General features: G+C 37.2%; 1 protein-coding gene across 15 annotated transcripts in view; it reads right to left on the bottom strand.

The window, feature by feature from the left end:
* The window catches only part of LRRC4C (leucine rich repeat containing 4C), a 1,468,103-nt gene that overhangs the window by 165,228 nt on the left and 1,282,845 nt on the right, over window positions 1-20,030 (bottom strand). For 14 of the 15 annotated variants that reach the window (XM_079929000.1, XM_079928999.1, XM_079929005.1 and 11 more), the window contains 2 exons: window positions 17,953-18,068; window positions 17,336-17,402 (listed from right to left, as the gene is read on the bottom strand). The gene's annotated coding sequence lies outside the window, so the exon portion shown is untranslated. Of the gene's footprint in view, window positions 1-14,367; window positions 14,426-17,335; window positions 17,403-17,952; window positions 18,069-20,030 lie in introns of those variants that run through there. The other variant, XR_013829414.1, reaches the window with a different exon arrangement.

Here is a 20,030-nt window from a genome sequence, read left to right as displayed (position 1 = left end):
TGAAAAAGGAGAAGTAACAACTGACACTGCAGAAATACAAAGGATCATAAGAGATTAGTACAAGCAACTCTTTGCCAATAAAATGGACAACCTGGAAGAAATGGACAAATTCTTAGAAAAGTACAACCTTCTGAGACTGAACCAGGAAGAAATAGAAAATATGAACAGACCAATCACAAGCACTGAAATTGAAACTGTGATTAAAAATCTTCCAACAAATAAAACCTCAGGACCAGACGGCTTCACAGGCAGGTTCTATCAAACATTTAGAGAAGAGCTAACACCTATCCTTCTCAAATGCTTCCAAAATATAGCAGAGGGAGGAACACTCCCAAACTCATTCTGTGAGGCGACCATCACCTTGATACCAAAACCAGAAAAAGGTGTCACAAAAAAAGAAAACTACAGTCCAATATCACTGATGAACATAGATGCAACAATCCTCAACAGAATACTAGCAAACAGAACCCAGCAGCACATTAAAAGGGTCATACACCATGATCAAGTGGGGTTTATTACAGGAATGCAAGGATTCTTCAATATACACAAATCAATCAATGTGATAAACCATATTAAGAAATTGAAGTTGAAAAATCATATGATCATCTCAATAGATGCAGAAAAAGCTTTCAACAATTTTCAACACCTTTTTATGATAAAAACTCTCCAGAAAGTAGGCATAGAGGGAAATTACCTCAACATGATAAAGGCCATATATGACAAACCAACAGCCAACATTGTCCTCAGTGGTGAAAAACTGAAACCATTTCCACTAAGATCAGGAACAAGACGAGGTTGCCCACTCTCATCACTATTATTCAACGTAGTTTTGGAAGTTTTAGCCACAGCAATGAGAGAAGAAAAAGAAATAAAATGAATCCAAATAGGAAAAGAAGAAGTAAAACCGTCACTGTTTACATCTGACATTTACAGATGACATAGAGAATCCTAAATATGCTACCAGAAAACTACTAGAGCTAATCAATGAATGTGGTAAAGTAGCAGGATACAAAATTAATTCACAGAAATCTCTTGCATTCCTATACACTAATGATGAAAGTCTGAAAGGGAAATTAAGGAAACACTCCCATTTACCATTGCAACAAAATGAATAAAATACCTAGGTATAAATCTACCTAAGGAGACAAAACACCTGTATGCAGAAAACTATAAGACACTGATGAAAGAAATTAAAGATGATACAAACAGATGGAGTGATATACCATGTTCTTGGATTGGAAAAATCAACATTGTGAAAATGACTCTACTACCTAAAGCAATCTACAGATTCAGTACAATCCCTATGAAACTACCACTGGCATTTTTCACAGAACTAGAACAAAAAATTACACAATTTGTATGGAAACACAAACGACCCAGAAAAGCTAAAGCAATCTTGAGAAAGAAAAATGGAGCTGGAGGAATCAGGCTCTGGTCTTCAGACTATACTACAAAGGTACAGTGATCAAGACAGTATGGTACTGGCAAAAAACCAGAAATATAGATCAACGGAACAGGATTAAAAAGCCCAGAGATAAACGCATGCACCTATGGTCACCTTATTTTTGATAAAGGAGGCAAGAATATACAATGGAGAAAAGACAGCCTGTTCAATAAGTGGTGCTGGGAAAACTGGACAGCTACATGTAAAAGAATGAAATGAGAACACTCCCTAACACCATACACAAAAATAAACTCCAAGTAGATTACAGATCTAAATGTAAGGCCAGAGAGTATAAAACTGTTAGTGGAATACATAGGCAGAACACTCTTTGACATAAATCACAGCAAGATCCTTTTTGACCCACCTCCTAGAGAAATGGAAATTAAAAAAAAATAAACAAATGGGACCTAATGAAACATAAAAGCTTTTGCACAGCAAAGGAAAACATAAACAAGAAGAAAAGACAACCTTCAGAATGGGAGAAAATATTTGCAAACAAAGCAATTGATAAAGGATTAATCTCAAAAATATACGAGCAGCTCATGCTTGTATCAGTATCAACTCATGCAGCTCAGTATCAAAAAAACAAACAACACAATCCAAAATGGGCAGAAGACCTAAACAGACATTTTTCTAAAGAAGGTATACAGATTTCCAAGAATCACATGAAATGATGCTCAACAACACTAATCATTAGAGAAATGCAAATCAAAACTACAATGAGGTATCACCTCACACTGGTCAGAATGGCCATCACCAAAAAATCTACAAATGATAAATGCTGAAGAGGTGTGGAGAAAATGGAACCCTCTTGCACTGTTGGTGGGAGTGTAAATTGATACAGCCACTATGGAGAACAGTATGGAGGTTCCTTAAAAAACTGAAAATAGAACTACCATACAACCCAGCAATCCCACTACTGGGCATATACCTTGAGAAAACCATAATTCAAAAAGAGTCATGTACCACAATGTTCATTGCAGCTCTATTTACAATAGCCAGGACATGGAAGCACCTAAGTGTCCATCGACAGATGAATGCATAAAGAAGGTGTGGCACATATATACAATGGAATATTACTCAGCCATGAAAAGAAACGAAATTGAGTTATTTGTAGTGAGGTGGATGGACCTAGAGTCTGTCATACAGAGTGAAGTAAGTCAGAAAGAGAAAAACAAATACTGCATGCTAACACATATATATGGAATCTAAAAAAAAATAAAAAAGGTTATGAAGAACCTAGGGGCAGGACAAGAATAACGACGCAGATGGAGAAAATGGACTTGAGGACATGGCGAGAGGGAAGGGTAAGTTGAGACAAAGTGAGAGAGTGGCATGGACATATATACACTACCAAATGTAAAATAGATGCTAATGGGAAGTAGCCGCATAGCACAGGGAGATCAGCTCGGTGCTTTTTGTCCACCTAGAGGGGTGGGATAGGGAGGGTGGGAGGGAGACGCAAGATGGAAGGGATATGGGGATATGTATACGTATAGGTGATTCCCTTTTGATACAGCAGAAACTAACACACCATTGTAAAGCAGTTATACTCCAATAAGTATGTTAAAAAAAAAAAAAAAAAAACTCCACCAGGAATTAGTAGTTGGTGTGAATCTAGTTGTGTAATTTGGGAAGACAGCTGCATTTGATTTCACGAAATCAGCACTTGATACTAAACAACTCCTAAAGCATGTCACTTTATTTCAGCATTAACCATGCAGTGCAGATTCAAGAAATGATAGCCTTGTTTTCCCCACCATGCTACTATTGTGTTTCCAGGAAATGAAGTTCCTAGATTTCAAAATTCATTTCTCTTCCCTTTGAAGATGCACGAGTACATCTGTGGTTCTAGGCCTCCAGCTGATTTAGTGGCGCATGATTCTAATAATGGTCAACAATCTGCCTTTTTAAATATCCAGGTTTCTAACATGCACAGCACTTTCTAGGGAAGTAAATGACTGTCTAGGAGAGGTTGCAGATTTAAAAAATAATAATTTATTGTATTTACACAGAAAATGGAAACACCTTTATTGCTTGAATGAAATAATTCTCCAAACACCAGGAATAGATATATAAGAGATATATATCTCTTGTATAATATATAGAAGATATATTGCTCAGAGTTGACTTTCAAAATAGGAGGGGATTTTTAAACTGATCAACAATTATGGGAGTTTATAGGGAAACGAGATATAAAACAAATATCCCTGTGGCAGGTGAACATCGTGAAGTGTGTATGGACTTGTGGTCTTTTTGAACAGAGTAAACACTGGGGGACTCTTGATGGATTGAGTGTTTAACATTTTACTGAAACCTTAAGCTGACAATCTTCCTGAAAATAATTTTTATTAAAATTTTACGAATTTTTATGGAAGTTCATATTTTCACTAGGATAACAATTGTGTCATACCGCAGAGGACCTAAACAGATATTTTTTCTAAAGAAGACATACATATGGGCAACAGGTGTGTGAAAAGATGTTCAACACCACTAATCATCAGGGAAATACAAATAACACCTGTTAGAATGGCCATTATCAAAAAGACAAGAGTAACAAGTGTTAGCCAGTGTAGGGAGAAAAGGGAACCCTTGTACATTGTTGGTGGGAATGTAAATTGGTACAGTTACTATGGAAAACAGTATAAAGGTTCCTCAAAATGTTAAAAATAGAACTACCATGTGATCCATCAATTCCACTTCTGGGTATATATATGGAAGAAATGAAATCAGGGTGTTGAAGAGATACCTGCACCTTCATGTTCATTGTAGCGTTACTTACCATAGCCAAGATGTGGAAACAATCTAAGTGTCCATTGACAGATGAATGGATAAAGAAAAAAAAAATATATATATATGTAATGGAATGTTATTTGGTTATGAGAAAAGAGAATCTGAGACAACATGGATGGACCTCGAAGGCATTACGCAAAATGAAATAAGTCAGAGAGAGAAAGACAAACACTGTATGATCTCATTTATAAGTAGAATCTAAAAATGCCAGACTCATAGAAACAGAGTAGAATGATGTTGCCAGGATCTGAGAGTAGGAGAAATGAGGAGATGTTGGTCAAAGGGTAAAACTTCTAGTTATAAGATGACTGTTTCAGGGATCTAACGTGTGGTGACTGTAGTTAACAATAATGTATCATTTACTTGAAAGTTGCTAAGAGGGTAGATTTTAAATGTTCTCACAATACACACACAAAGAAAATGGAATTATGCGGAGTGATGGAGGTGTTACTTTATTGTGGTAGTCATTTCACAATATATATATATCTTTGAAATCATCATATTGTACACCGTAAACTTACACAATGTAATGTGTCAATTATATCTTAATAAACTGGAAGAAATGAGTCAAGAATACTGAAAACTAGTATGCTATGTTAGAATTTAATTTCTTACTTTAATTTTTATTAATGATGCCTCCATTTTTTTTTTTACTGTTCTTACTGATTTTAGTGGCTACATTTAAAAGGCCACTGAATTTTCTTTACTTCTCTTCTCAATTCTGTTTCTTTTACCTCTAGGGTTAGAGAGTGACAAAAGTATGTTATCATCTTGTGTGTTTTTCTTCTGCAGTAAGCAAGATCCTAAATTAAAAAATTGCATATAGGTGCTAATTAACAATTTAGTTCAACCTAATCCAATCCATTCATTTATTTAACAAAATTTTATTGAGTACCAAATTTGGTAGGTTCTGTATATACAGAAAAAGTATTAGGAACTTTTCATTATTTCCCAGAGATGGTTACATTTTTAGAAAGGATTCACGTATATTCAGAAAAAGGATATGCTTGATCCAAGGAAAGAACATGGAATAGGGCCCAGAGCAGTAAGTTTGGAATCATATAGACCTGAGTTTGAATTTGACAAACATTCATTGTTTGTACTTTAGGAGAACGACAAATACTTTAGGGGCTGGAGTTTAAGGAGAAAGTGTGGCAGGGAAGGAGATGGAGTGCTAGGAAATGAACTTGCATAGAGCAGCCCAGTCAAGGATTCCTTTTTTGAAGAAGATGGTCCAAATAGCATCATCATTTTTCACTGAGGGGTATTAAGTGAAGGGGTAACATGATAAGTCTGGAAATTTCAAAAGACATTCCAAAGGACATTATGCAAGTAAACTACAGAAGAGGAACAAGTTGGACACAGGAGAGCAATTAGGAAACTAAGGGAGGTTGTGAGGATTCAAACAAGGCAGCAGCTTTGGGGTGGGAGAGGAGATGGGTATAAAAAATGCCAAGTGTTAAAACCTGCAAAATGTTACCAATTTGCATGCTTACTATTTGTGCATATGTGCATGTGCATGTGTGTGTACATGTGTGACATTAGACTTGGAGGTTATACATAACTCCCAGTCAATATAATAAAGCACTTCCTGAAAATAAAGCTTTCTGAACTGGGAATGGGCTGCCAAATAAGATTGTCGTTGGAGTTGTTCAAGCCTAGGCTCCAAGTTGTGTCTGGGTCCTTAAGGCAGGGATAGATTAGATAAGCAATTTCCAAACATTGTCCCGGATTAAATTTCCACTAGTCCACTATAGCAAAATGAGAAGGGTAAGGGCAATGCACTGGGTTTATCCTATGAATTAGTTGAATTTCAAGCAAAAATCTTCAGTTGGTGATGAATTCTGTCCTATATATATATATATATATATATATATATATATATATATATATATATATAATATTTTTGCGGTACATGGGCCTCTCACTGTTGTGGCTTCTTCCGTTGCGGAGCACAGGCTCCGGACGCACAGGCTCACGGGCCCAGCCGCTCCGCGGCATGTGGGATCCTCCAGGACCGGGGCACGAACCCATATCCCCTGCATCGGCAGGCGGACTCTCAACCACTGCGCCACCAGGGAAGCCCTGTCCTCTATTTTTACAGCTATAATTTCCTTTCTTATTTGTATTTAGTAACATTTTAAAAGGTAAATATTTGGCAAAATCCAAAGTGGGAAACATTTGTTGAGCCACTGTATATTTATTCATTTTAATGACATGAAAGGTGTTAAAGTCTAGGACTTGCTAGACTGATGACCTTTAAGGGCACTTTGGTCTCTTAAATTTTATGCTTTTATCAGAATCAGAATACGTCTGCCTGGAGAAGCGCTTTCATGTAGGTCCACAGAATGGTGTGTTCGACGTTATTCAACCTTTTGTAAAACAAATCAGGTGTCTCAGACTAGTACTGCAGAAAATGCTCCCTAAGTTTCCAGCCTTTTTAGAAAGCCAAATTCGAAAGTGAAATTGATGACATCTTACAAATCCTTGCTCGAATATTCCTTTCACAGCAAAATACGGCATGGGAAAAATGTTAAGAACCAAATTGCTGGTATCACTCACCACCGTCGACTCTTTTGGCGCCCACCACATACAGACCTACAGACCTGTGTCAAACCGTCTTCCGTATGTAACTTCAGCGGCCCGAGGGGCCTGGCAGTCCAGACTCTTTTGTCTTGATGTGCTGCTGACAAGCAATGCCATTAAACTAAGCTTCAAGTCATAGAAGGGTGCCTTTAAGTGCCTGTGCAGTCAAATGCCACAGGATTTCAAATGGAAATGACATGAATTAATTTCCTGAGAACAAAAGGAAAGGAAAAATCGAGAAGAAAGGCAGTTTCTTGTAACACAATATGCAGATTGATGGTACCCACTGATTGATTGAAGTGTCAAAAACACACCTTTCAGGTATAAATTAAGGTGCTGAAAGAGTGTGGGGCTCTCTCGCCCTCTCATTCATATGAAATATTAACTGATAAAGTCAAGGTAAAATTAGTTTTTCTTGGTATCTTTAACTTCTTCTCGACCCCAAAAGCTAAACTTTTGGACGTTTGTCCCTGGTAAAAGATGATGAGATCTGCTCAAAGGGCATCTCATCGTATGAGAACTAAAATTAAAATTCCTTTTATTGGCTTAGAAAATATTACTTTTCCTAGCTTCAACCCCCTCTCAGCCTTTCTTCAACTTTATCTTCCTTCATTGCTCGCTCTCACACCTTAGCTTCTTTCTGTGTGGACAATAGGGTCTTGGCACTAGTTGTTCCCTCCGCCTAGAACATTTTCTCTCTGTTCTTTGCAGACACTGATCTTTTGGATCTTCTGAAAGAGACCATCCCTCCCAGGCAGCTGAGGTAGCCTTCCAATGTCTCTCACATCCCCATATTTTAATTTTGGGCAGAACACTTATCTGATTGTCTCCATTTGTGGAGTTGTCTTCGTCTGCTGAAATGGGTTGTCCATGGGATTAGGGGCACTGCCTTTCTTGTTCATGGCTGTATCCTCTCTTCATGGAATTCACAGGGAAGATACAGGATCCACATTTTTTAAAGAAGAGCTAAGATGGTAAAAAGTGAGATTTGGAAGCCAACTGCACAGCATTGATAAGGAGTAAAGGTGGGGATTTTAGAGGGAGGCCTGTTGTCCCTTGAACAACTATTCTTTTGGTTGCCCTTAGGTAGGGCTTAAATGAATGACAGCTATGCACAGTCTTATATATATATTCTGTCAAATACAAAAAAAGGGAAGAATATATGTTCCTAACTTCTAGCCATATATATAATAGTGGGTAAAAGCTTGGGCACTTGAGTCCAACAGCTGAGGTTTGAATATTGGCTCCACTACTTCCTATCTGTGTGATCTTGGGTAAGTCACTAACCTCTTGAAGTCCAGGAGACCTCATCTATCACTGGTCCCACCTATTTCATACATTTATGAGGATTAAAGTGAAATAACGCATGAGGAATAGTTAGCGCAGTACTGGCATCTCATGAGCACTCATTAGGTATTAGTGATATTCGCTATTGTTAATATGTATTTTTTACCAAGCTCTCAGTTACTGTGAGTCCTCTCCTCTCTCCCACATGTTGTTACCTAGCCAGCCAAGTGTTTCTTTTTTTTTTGGCTCTCCCATAATAATGCAGCACATGTGACAAAAAAATACAGAACCTCACTCTACGCTCTCTGGTGAACTCTTCCTTGGTATCTCTACATATTTCATTCCGCCAGAATGTCTGGCTACAGTTATTTTCATCTATAAAAATACATAGCAAAATGAATGTTAAAACTGTTTTTGGAAGCATATTAAAGAAAATGTCATTTTGTCCTTATCACTCCTATGAAGATTTAGTTATTGTATCTTTAAAAAGGTCAAGCTTTTCTTCTCCGTATATTTCTAAAGAAAGCTTCAAATGTGGTTGACCTTGAGCTAATTGCTTACCTTTCTGTGTCTCAGTTTGTCTGACTTAAGTGAGTATAATCATTCCTAGCATGGTAGCTCTTCCCTTCATGGTGGTGAGGTGAAAATTAGTTTCTCATGTTCAAAACCAGAGTCACTTTCAAAACTCCCCCTGACACACACCCACACATTCGTTCATTTGTCAGGCTCTCCAGTTCCCCCATGGGTAACATTTTTTTGCATGTGTCTCTTCCTGCACATAACACATGTTTTCACTCCAGTTCAGACTCCGAACACTCTGCCCTGGTCCCAGACTATCTTTTAGTCCCCAGTCTCTCTGTCCTCCAATGGAGCCCCCTCACAGCTGATGCATCACTGAAAGCCCCAGCTGTCATTTAAAGGAGCAGGGAACATTTATGGAGTGCTTACTATGTGGCAAGCACTGGGCTAAGCACTGGACATGCATTGTCATTGAACTACAGCTCCAATGATTGACATGTCCATGTTCAGAGACTCTCATTAGTTTCTTGATTATGTCCACATTCCTCACTATATTGTGACCCTAATCTTGGTCTGCCATTTACTATTTAATGATCTCAGGCAAGATGTGTAATCTCAAAATACTTCAGTTTGTCAGATAAGGAAATAATAATACAGCCTCATAAGGTAACTGCAGCATTTATTATCTGTGGCGCAGTTTGGCATTTGGGGCCAGATAATTCTTTGTTTTTTGCGGGGGGGGGATGCTCTATGCCTTGTAGGACGTTTAGCAGCATCCCTGGCCTCTATCCACTAGATGGCAGTATCACCCTGCCTTCTCCCTCCCCCCACACCCCCTCCCACCCCCATTTTGGAAATGGAAGTGTCTCTAGACATTGCCTAAACATCTTCTCAATACAAACATATTGAAAACTACTAGGGTGCTGGGATGAATAAATTAGATACTTTTAGATGCTGGACATAAACGGTCCCTTCAAGTCTTTTAGTTCTTGGGAATCCTTGTACCTTCCCCATGTCCCAGCTTAACCAGAGGATCCGTGGTTCCCAAGATTAGTCCTAGGTTTTCCTGCCTCCTCGTTTTGTGGCTCTTTCCACCGACGACACTCTCTTATGCTACTTCTGCCTTGCAAACTCTTAACCATGCTCCAGGATACTTCTACCAGAAATTTCACCTAATTTTTCCCAACTGAATTATAGTTCTCCCTTTAAACATTTTTACCATTATTTTTCTGCCTCAATCATTCTGCCGAATTTTATAGTCATTGGTATAATTGTATCATTCTCCTGTTGGAACTGAAAATTCCATGAGAACGAGATTCTTTGTTTTTTACCTTTGTAGCCACAATAGAAGTGAGCACGATTTCTGTCATATATTATTTGTTCATTAAATGTTTGTTAAATTGAATTTAGAGCACAGAAGAAATAAATAATTTATTATAAGGCAACGCCTCCAAATGTTCAAGTAAACTAGAAAATGTTAGAGAAGAAAAACTTAAAATTGTATCCAGATGCTTGTTGAAATAATCAGATAATTGAGCCAATAGAGTTTTATTGTTTAAATTATTCATACAACCGCCTTGGTTCTCTGCTTCTCTTCGCACATGTAGGGACAGTTGAGAAAGAATTATAGTTGTCATTTGAAAACTATTAAGTGATTTGCCTACTGATGGAATCTGTATTCTTTTGCTAGAAACAGAATTTATCAAATAAAGGAGGTACAAACAAACTTACACTATTGCTTTATTAATCAAGAGGGAGGGCCAAGGAGGCAACTGCCACTGTGGAATGATGCAAGGTGGAAAGTGAAATGGAACCTTTTTTTTCTGCCTCTACCTGTTGTCTTAGAAAAAAGCCCCCCCTCCCCCTGTCCACCACAGGAGCGCGCGCGCGCGCGCGCGCGCGCGCGCGCATACACACACACACACACACACACACACACACACAGAGTTTGTTACGGTAGGTGAAATTCCTTGCTCTCTAGGAATCTGAAACCTAGACAAGCTTATACACAGCCACTGTTATGTGATACATCTGTGATAAAGTAGAAAAGACACTGATCTTCAATTTGGAAAACATGAATTCAACATTACCTCTCAACATTACCACTTAACAGCACTGTGACTATATTAGGTTGAATAATGCCCCCCGCCAAGGATTTCTACATCCTAATCCCCAGAACCTGTGGATATGTTGCCTTATGTAGCAAATGAGACCTCACCGGTATAACTGAGTCAAGGATTTTGAGATGAGGAGATTATCCTGGATTATCCAGGAGGGCTCCAATAAGAGTAGGTAAGGAGGGTCAGGGTTAGAGAGAAATGGGTTTGAAGACGTCACACTGCTGTCTTTGAATAAAGAACAAGGGGCCGCATGTCAAGGCCATTGGAGGCTGGGGAAGGGCAGGAAACAAACTCACTTGGAGCCTCTAAAAGAAAAGCAACCCTGCTCACACCTTAATTTTATCCCCTTGGAGCTGGGTGTTGATTTCTGAGCTCCAGAAACATAATACATTTGTGTTGTTTTAAGTCACTAAGTTTGTGGTACTTTGGTATAGCGGCCATAGGAAACTATGACAGTGAACTTGATTAAGTCTACTATATCTTTACGCCTCAGTTTCCAAATTTCTAAAATTTGGGCAATATCTATGTAACCGGATTGTCTGGGTGATATAAAAAGGTAAAGTAGTAGGCATTGGTTATTTTAGCCATTTTACCATGTTTTAGTTATTCTTTTGATATAGCTTCTCAGTTTTCCTTCTAGCACTTAATGTTCAGACACTCAGACAGGGTTGACCACCTAATATATAGTCATGTAGTAACAAATAACTTGGCCAACCTATTAACAGAACTGGTTGTGAGAAGGCAGGTGACGCAAGGCATGCCAACCACAGAACGCTTTACAAGGACAATATGGAAGGAACTTGATCCACTGAGGCTGCCAAAGTAATGTAAACCTATAGCTGTTTGGGGAATTCTTTGCCACCACATAGGAGAGGCTACCTGAGACAAATGCCAGCAGTGATGAGAACAGAGCTATGAGATTAGCAGTGATAGACTGCACATACTAGTTATTGAGTATCTAGATCTATCCATGCCTAAAGCTACTCCGTTCTGAGAATTTTTTGGTTACACGAGCAAATAGAATGTATGTGTGTATGTGTGTGTGTGTGTGTGTGTGTATATATATATATATATATATATATGTATGTATATATATATATATTTATATATATCAGGTAGATTGGATTTTATTTGCTCAAAATGGAAAAAAAAACTACTTAAAAGTGTGTCACAAGGAATATACTATAAATATATAAAATCAAGTTATTCTTCTCTATGAAGTATAAGTGCTAATGGTAGAAAATTCAGATAGTACTGACAAAGTGCTTAGCCAAAATAACGAATCATCCCAAACCCCACAACTGGATATAATCACTATTAATATATGAATTTTTTTTAATTCGACTATGAATGAATGCAAAGTGTAGTAAGTAGGAGACTTTGGGGTGGTTTTCTAGAGAGTGAGGCATCAAAACTTGACCTTGAAGGATAAGTTTGATTTTGATAGGCAAAAATAAGGAGGAATGTTTTGATAAAGGTACAAAGATAGTTCAATGGAGAAAGGATAGTCATTAAGCAGGAAGTACTGCAACAATTAGATATCCATATGCAAAACTGTGAACTTTGGTCCATACCTCATGCCACATGTGAAAATTAACTCAAAATTGTTCATAGCCCTAACTGTGAAGTGTGAAATTATAAAGCTTGCAGAAGAAAACATAGGCGAAAAATCTTCATGATCTTGATTTTGGCAAAAATATTTTAATATAATACACATGATCCATAAAAGAAAAAAATAATAAATAGGACTTCACCAAAGTTAAAAGCTTCAGCTCTTGAAAAGACATTTTTAAGAGAAAGGAAAGATAAGCTACAGACGGGAAGAAAATATTTCCAAACCATATTATCTCACAAAAGACATACCAGAATACATAAACAGCTCACAAAACCTAATAAGAAAACAGACAACTGTAACAAGAATGATGCAAATAAGCATATTAAAAGATGCTCAACATCATTAGTGGCTAGGGAAATGCAAGTTAAAACCACCATGAAAATGAGATAACACTATATACCTATTAGAATGACTAAGATCAAAAAGTGTTGGCAGGGAAGTGGAGGGTCTAGAACTGTCAGTCATTGCTGGTAGGAATGTAAAATATTAGAAGAGTTTAGTTTACTATACGATACAGCCATTCTACTGAGTATTTATGCAAAGGAAATGAAAGCATATGTCCATACAAAGATCTGTGTACCAACGTTCATAGCATCTTTAATTGCGATAGCTAAAAGCTGGAAACAATCCAAATGTACATCAAAACCTGAATGAATAAGCCAACTGCAGTATACATAGTTAATGGAATATTACTCAGCAATAAGGACCACTACACTTTTGAGAAATGAAATGGCATGAATAAATATGAGAATAATTATGAAAAGAATCTGGACGAAAAGAATTATATACTATATGATTCCTTTTACATAAAACTCCAGCAAACAAAAGTGAATCTGTAATGACAGAAAAAGATCAAGAGTAGCTTGGGAATGAGTTGGGGGAGGAGGGTCAGAATAGAAGGGGGACATGGGATCATGAGGAAACTTTTGGGGGTGATAGATAAGTTTATTATCTTGATTATCTTGATTGTGGAGACCAAGATCAAGAGTCTGTGGAGATTGTTTGGCAGTGTTTATATATATCCAAACATATGATATTGTACACTTCAAATATGTCCAATTTATTATATATGAGTTATACCTCAAAGTTGTGGAGAAAAAATGAATGGGAAGGGAGAAAGCATATGAATAATTGCAAGGAAGGGCACGGGGGAGATCTGGGCACAGTAAGTACTCCCATGTGGCCGGATAATAGAGAATATAAAGATAGAGGAAGACTGTCAATTGCATGTGAAGGTATTTCAAGGTAGTTAAGAGCAGAGTTCTGAAGCCAGACTTCCCAAGTTCAAATCCTACCTTTGCCATTTACTAGCTGTGCGACCTTGGATGATTAATTTTTCTCAGTTTGTTCACATTAGAAAATGGAAATAAAAATAATACCAGCTTCAGAGGGTTGTTCTGAGGGTTAAATAGATATGCAAACTTAATATATGCAAAATATTTATCCCATGCAAACATGACATGGTTACAATAATTTTGGCCATTCCTGTTATTATTATTTTTTAACAGTTGTATTGAGGTACAATCCATATACCATGCAATTCACTCATTTAAACGGACAATTCATGATTTTTAGTACATTTACAGTGGTGCCACCATACTACAGTCTCATTTTAGAACATTCCGTCATCTCAAAAAAAACCTCCCTACCCATTAGTGGTCATGCCCCATCCTTCTCACCTGCCTTTGGCAACCACTAATCGGCTTTCTATTTCTATAGATTTGCTTAATCTGTATTCAAACTGCTATTGAACTATATCTATCTCATATTCATATTCAACATTTCATATAAATGGAATCATACCATATGTCATCTTTTGTGTCTGGTTTCTTTCATTCAACATAGTGTTTTCAAGTTTCATCCATGTCATAGGATATACCAGAATTTCATTCCTGTTGATTGCCAAATAATTTTCCATTGTGTGGATATAACACATTTTATTCCAGTTATTATTATTGCAGAATAAAGTGTTTTTGATCAAAGGGGAAGGAAAAGGAAGGAGCAGAGATGTGATCTTAGTAGCTGTCCAGAAGCCCAGGAGCAGCAGGGAATTATATTTGACTAGAGAAAAGAAAGAGTGGTTAAAGAAGAAAACGGAACATTTCACAAACACATGCCAGAGACTCACTCACTTCCTCAGGGCTGGCATAGCCTGGAGTCCAAGGAATAACAGGTGACTCATTCATTCTATGCAGAGGCAACATAAAGAAGAAGTTCCTGCTTTCTTACTCCCTGGCTCTGTCAAGTCATTTCAATCCTTGAAATGTCAGTTTCCTCCAGTCATCTTCCCACTCCTCCATTCATCCCCTCTAGCCCTGGGCTTACCTCCCAGGCCCCTTGTGAGCATCATATCTTATAAAGGTAAAAGTATTTTATTAACCAGAACATATTTTTTAAAGTACAAAAATGCTTCAACAGTACAGCGTTCTAGAGGCATTTTGAAATTGTTTTCTGATAATCAAAAAATGCTTCAGAGAGCCCTGAATTTCTTAGGAATTGATAGATAAGTAAAGAACAAATCAGAACAAATCACCACCCCCAACTATTCATTGCAGTTAGTTAAAAATGTTCCAATAGACACCAATGGCCTTGTAGTAGGACTCTATTCTATTCATATTGTACCACACTGCTTGCCACAATTTGCAGGATATCGTGATATTTCAATAAACCTATTTTTAAAGCAAAAACCAAATTGCATATTATTGTGCATCAATCAGTGTGTGCTATATTTTAATGAAATGATAAAGAGGTATTATTGATAATAACCTAGCTTAAGTTTAATGAGCATGTACTATGTGTCTGACAGTATGCTAATTTCTTTACATTCATTGATTCCCAATAACCCTTCTGTATAGAGGATCTGAAGGCAAGAGAAGCAAGTAACTTTTTTAAGTTTAAAAAGTAATTTGCAAAGCTGGGGCTTTATCCCAGCTTGATTTAAAGCCAAAGCCTTTGAAAAGGATTTTGGTTTACTTTTATTTTTTTCTTTGCTAGAATTAAGGGTAATAATTACCTATCATCTCACATGCAAAGGCTTTAGATTCTACAGAAAGGATATGGAGAGGGTGTCTTGTTTTGCCTTGTCTTTAGACTCCACTTAAAAATATTCCAAAAAACATACACATCAGTTCTGCTATTTCAACCTCCACTAACCAGTTCACCTGAGCTATCTCCTAAGTCAAATTACACTCCTTGAAGACATTGAGGATTCTTCAGATCCTTTGTGTCCTTATCTCTGCCAAAACAGAATATGTCTCCATATTCTGTGCCACTGTACTTTATACTGTCATTTTTTCCAAAACTTTTCAAAACTCAGCTCATCCACGAAATCTTCCGCAACTGAGGCGGAAGCCACCCAGACATTCTGTTAATATCTTCAGTGTGATTGATATTTCTCTCCTGCAGTGTGGCAAGAAAGCATATGTGGGCAAGCGCATATATCTTTATGTTAATGTGCATCTGTTCTTCTCATCTCTACCACACACTATTAAGATATTAAGCTCCTCGGTTCTGTCCTTGCTTCACTCCACAGAAGAGAATATAAAATCACTGGGTCACCCCAGTGCCTAGCTTCACAGCATGATATACATGTTCAATAAACATTTATTGAACGAGTGAGTGAATGCTCCATGATGACAGTGACAGCCTTGAAGGCTGTCTCACACACAGAGAAAATAAGATCACATACAAATGTAACTGCAAATAGTTTGCCTTCTCAGGTATTTTATTTTTAAGCATTCTTAGCTGAAATGTGCTGTGGAACAGTGAGACTTAGCAGGCAATTTTCATTTCACCTCTGTTTTCCAAATGGTTAACACTTAACTAAATACTCTATCCTTAGAGTGTGCTTTTCCCCCTTCAAGTATGATACTACCATACGATGCTATATGCTTTGGACATCTTTCCTTTAAAGCTATGGAAGTCTTTCATATCTTGTTATTTATCATAGACGTATTCCTTAGGTTAGGGCAAAAGAAGAAAACTAAAGATGAGTCATGGGGTTCTAACCCACCAATTCCCCTCGTTATTAAAAAAAAAAAAATCTGAAAAATCCAACGTCAGAGTCCTGTGGGCCTCTTGCTTTGTTATATCTGATGTCAGACTTTGTTAATGATTACTGTTACTTCGAACAACTGTCATCAGAAATAAACATTATAATGTGTTCTGCCCTACAGAAGCTTAAGAAGATTTGAATCATACTGCCTAGATTGTAATCCCACATCCACCTCCTTTCTACCTGAATGACCTTGAACAGTTACTTCTCTTCCCCTCAGTGTCTTTATCTCTGACATGAAGGTTGAAAGGGTGCTTGAGGATTCATTGAGATAATTCCTGCGAAGAGGCTTAGTTCCAGTAATATGCATAGGAAGTCCTTCCTCCATTACTGTTACCAGCCATTATTTTTATGACAATAGTAATGGTAAGATAAGAGGTTACCATTCAAGATCTCTTAACAGAGAAATTCCTAACCTTTCATGGCACCAACACAGTTCCACCCAAGAATGCTAAGTGGAAAGCGATTTCCAGGGAACTTGGATCTACTGGGCTGCTCCCGTCTTAGCCTTAAATGCAAAGGACCCTTTCTTTACCTCAGGGTTACTAGCTACTCCATGAATGTGGTATGGTGGTGGTTCTCATTGACAAAAAATGTTGCCTGCCATTTCAGTAAACATTGTATGTTGCCCTCCATCAAGCCATCAGCCACTGCAACTCCCCCCAGTGGTGAACGCTGAGGGGAATTCAGGATGGAGAAAAACACGATACTGGCCCTGGATAGTTAAAATGCATATAAAAGGAATAATTTTGATGAGCCCAGACTCTCGGATCTTCCTATACGTAGAAAAACACTAAAATTATTAACTTGAGATGTCTGTTTTTTGTGATTAACAGTAATCTCTGGATGAACAACTACATGTTTTTTGGTTTTGTTTTTTCAGCAAAATCTCCTATATATCCTGGCTTCTCCCTTACCTCTTTGGAAGAGTTCCTCAGAGCTATCGGAGAGGCTGGTTCCTGGGCTGTAGTCCTCAGTAAGTTCCTGGAATAAAAACATAACTCTCAATTTTTAGATTGTTCATTTTTTTAGTGGACACTGCAATATTCTAGAAGGGGCAGTGTCAGCAATTTGGATGAAAGAAAAGGGGGCTTAGCTTGAAGGGCATTAACTTGAGAATTTAGTTGCTTCCGAAGATTTGATAGTGGTTATACAAGAGCTCAGGTTCTCCCAAGCAACGCGTTGGCACCTTCCTGAGCAGGCACCCTTTCTTTTGCACTTTACAGGCTTTCAGGGTTGTGAACCTGACATTTTCGTCACTGCCACTCAGGTACTCTTTTCACTGAGAACCAAATATGTACCACACCAGAAGTAATCTTGGCTTTACCCTGTTACTGAGCAGCGCATATATTATTGCCTTCCCCTTTCAATCATCCTCAATGTCTCTTTTCAATCCCAGCCCTGGGAATTATATCTCACATTCTTGTTCTTTAGTCCTATTTGTAAATGACCAACTGGTTTTGTTTGAAGTTCCCCTCCCCCATGCTTGTTACCCTATTGCTAGTGGCCATAGCCCCTCAATTCTATGACTTACAGCAACAGGCAAGAGATGTCATCACTTATAAACTAGGACAACTGGAGTCACAGCTCAGCCCCATTCCCAGGAAAACACGATAGGTCCACAGATCCACCTCCTTTCAAGGCCTCCTTCTAGAGTGAAAACAATATGGATTATAAAGAGGTAGTGTGTGTATATATCTTTTCATGGAGGTAGAGGGTCTTCTCTTACCCTTTGAAGAACTTTTCCCTTAGTTTGCAATTTATTTTTTTCCTCTCAAGTTATATACTTACATGCCTATTTATTTCTATTAAAAAAAGAATATACAAAAAGAATAAGCCATAACCTTATTATTCAGATTTTTTTCTATACATCTAAAATACATAATATATATGTAACATATAATTATTGATATCATATTTGCATAAATTACTGTAATCAGATTTTTTAAATTAATAATGTATTGTGAACATATTCTCATGTCTATATATTCAGAGTAGCAACTTCATTACTAATGACCGTATAGTGTTTTATTATATCAACAGGCCGTATTATAAGAAATCTTTTGTTTTCAGGTATTTAGGCTGTTTCTAATATATTGCAACGGTTCACAATGCTCCAGTGCTTATGCGTGTACATATATCGATATTCATTTGTTTACTGATTTCTTTAAGATAAATCTTAGAAAAGAAAATGTTAGGTCAGAGGCAGGCACATTTTAAAGACTTTTGATAACATGCCATGTTAGTCTCCAGAAAGTTTTATCAAGTTACACTCTCAACATCCATTTATAAAAACACTAATTCTCTATACTCTTGTCACTACTGAGTGTTTTAATTCAGTTTTTAATGTAAAGATCTAGGAGGAGGCATCCCATAGGGCTTGAGATCTCCCTGAATAAGGCTACACCAGATTTATGGTGTAAATATTTGTTAACAAGGGCCTGAGTCATGGGAATGTGGGCATGCTTTTTCTATTACCATGAACTCTATGAATCAGCTCTAATAACTATTTCAGCCACTACCAATACTGCCACATTTCAGAGACAAGCCAGACTGGAAAAAGCTATGTATTTGTTATCAAAAAATTCCCATGGATGTGATAATAGCAAATATCCTTTTAGTTCTCTTTAGATTGGGGCAATAATATTGTTTCACTTCAAATTACATATCTCATTTTAGACATTGGGGGATCTAATTTATAGATAGGTTTCCAGGAATAAGTGGAACTCTATTTGTTCCTAAATAAAAATGTCAATCATCAAGAAACAGCCACTGCAATTTACCATGTAGATGTCTACTTTTTGTATATGAATCACAAACCTGACAAGGCTATTTGGAACCTTACTTGTTCCAATCTGTTGCACTGTTTGTTTGACCACCTTCCAGAAGACAGTAATTCTCAGTCCCTCTATTAGCAAGGAGAAGTCCGAAATAAGTGCTGGTAGGCCAATTCCTATTAGGATAACATTTCCAAATGGGACAAAAATCTGCATGCCAGAGTTTATATACAATAGATAGGGAAGAGCTGTGATAGTTAATCAGAGGAATGGTTGTATTCTCTGACCTCCCCTAAGATTTTAATATGTTTTTGCAGAAGGTTGTTGGAAAATTTCCCTGAATATCCAAACATTCCTACAGAACCTGCTATCCATTCATTTTACTAACTGATTCAAAATATGATTAGATACTTCATAAATCTCAAGAAAAAATTAGAATGCTCCCACTATGATTTGATTTTATTATGCTGTGATTTATTGGTGCACAGGAACCAGATAGCCTTGAACTTCTGAGGTAAATTCTTTAGGATAGATCTATCAGGGATGGATAATAGCTTTCTCTTAAGTTACCTGTGTTTTTTTAATGTTTTTTCATTTAGGTTTCCTAATGCTATGCTAAAAGAATAATGTTATAAAGGCTTTGAGGATATGGAAAAAGGGGAGAAAACTGATATGGACTCATTTAAAAACAGATGGTTAAACATGTATATTTTGGAAAATTGTCTAATTTATTTAAAATTAATCTAATTATTCATTCAATCATTTTTTCAACAGATTTATTTATTTTTACTAAATATCAACAGTGAGCACATATTTGGTTGAACTTCATCTGGAG

This window comes from Stenella coeruleoalba (genome assembly GCF_951394435.1).
Source record: "Stenella coeruleoalba genome assembly, chromosome: 8".
In the NCBI taxonomy this organism is placed as follows: Eukaryota; Metazoa; Chordata; class Mammalia; order Artiodactyla; family Delphinidae; genus Stenella; species Stenella coeruleoalba.
This window is presented reverse-complemented; position numbering and strand designations above follow the sequence as displayed.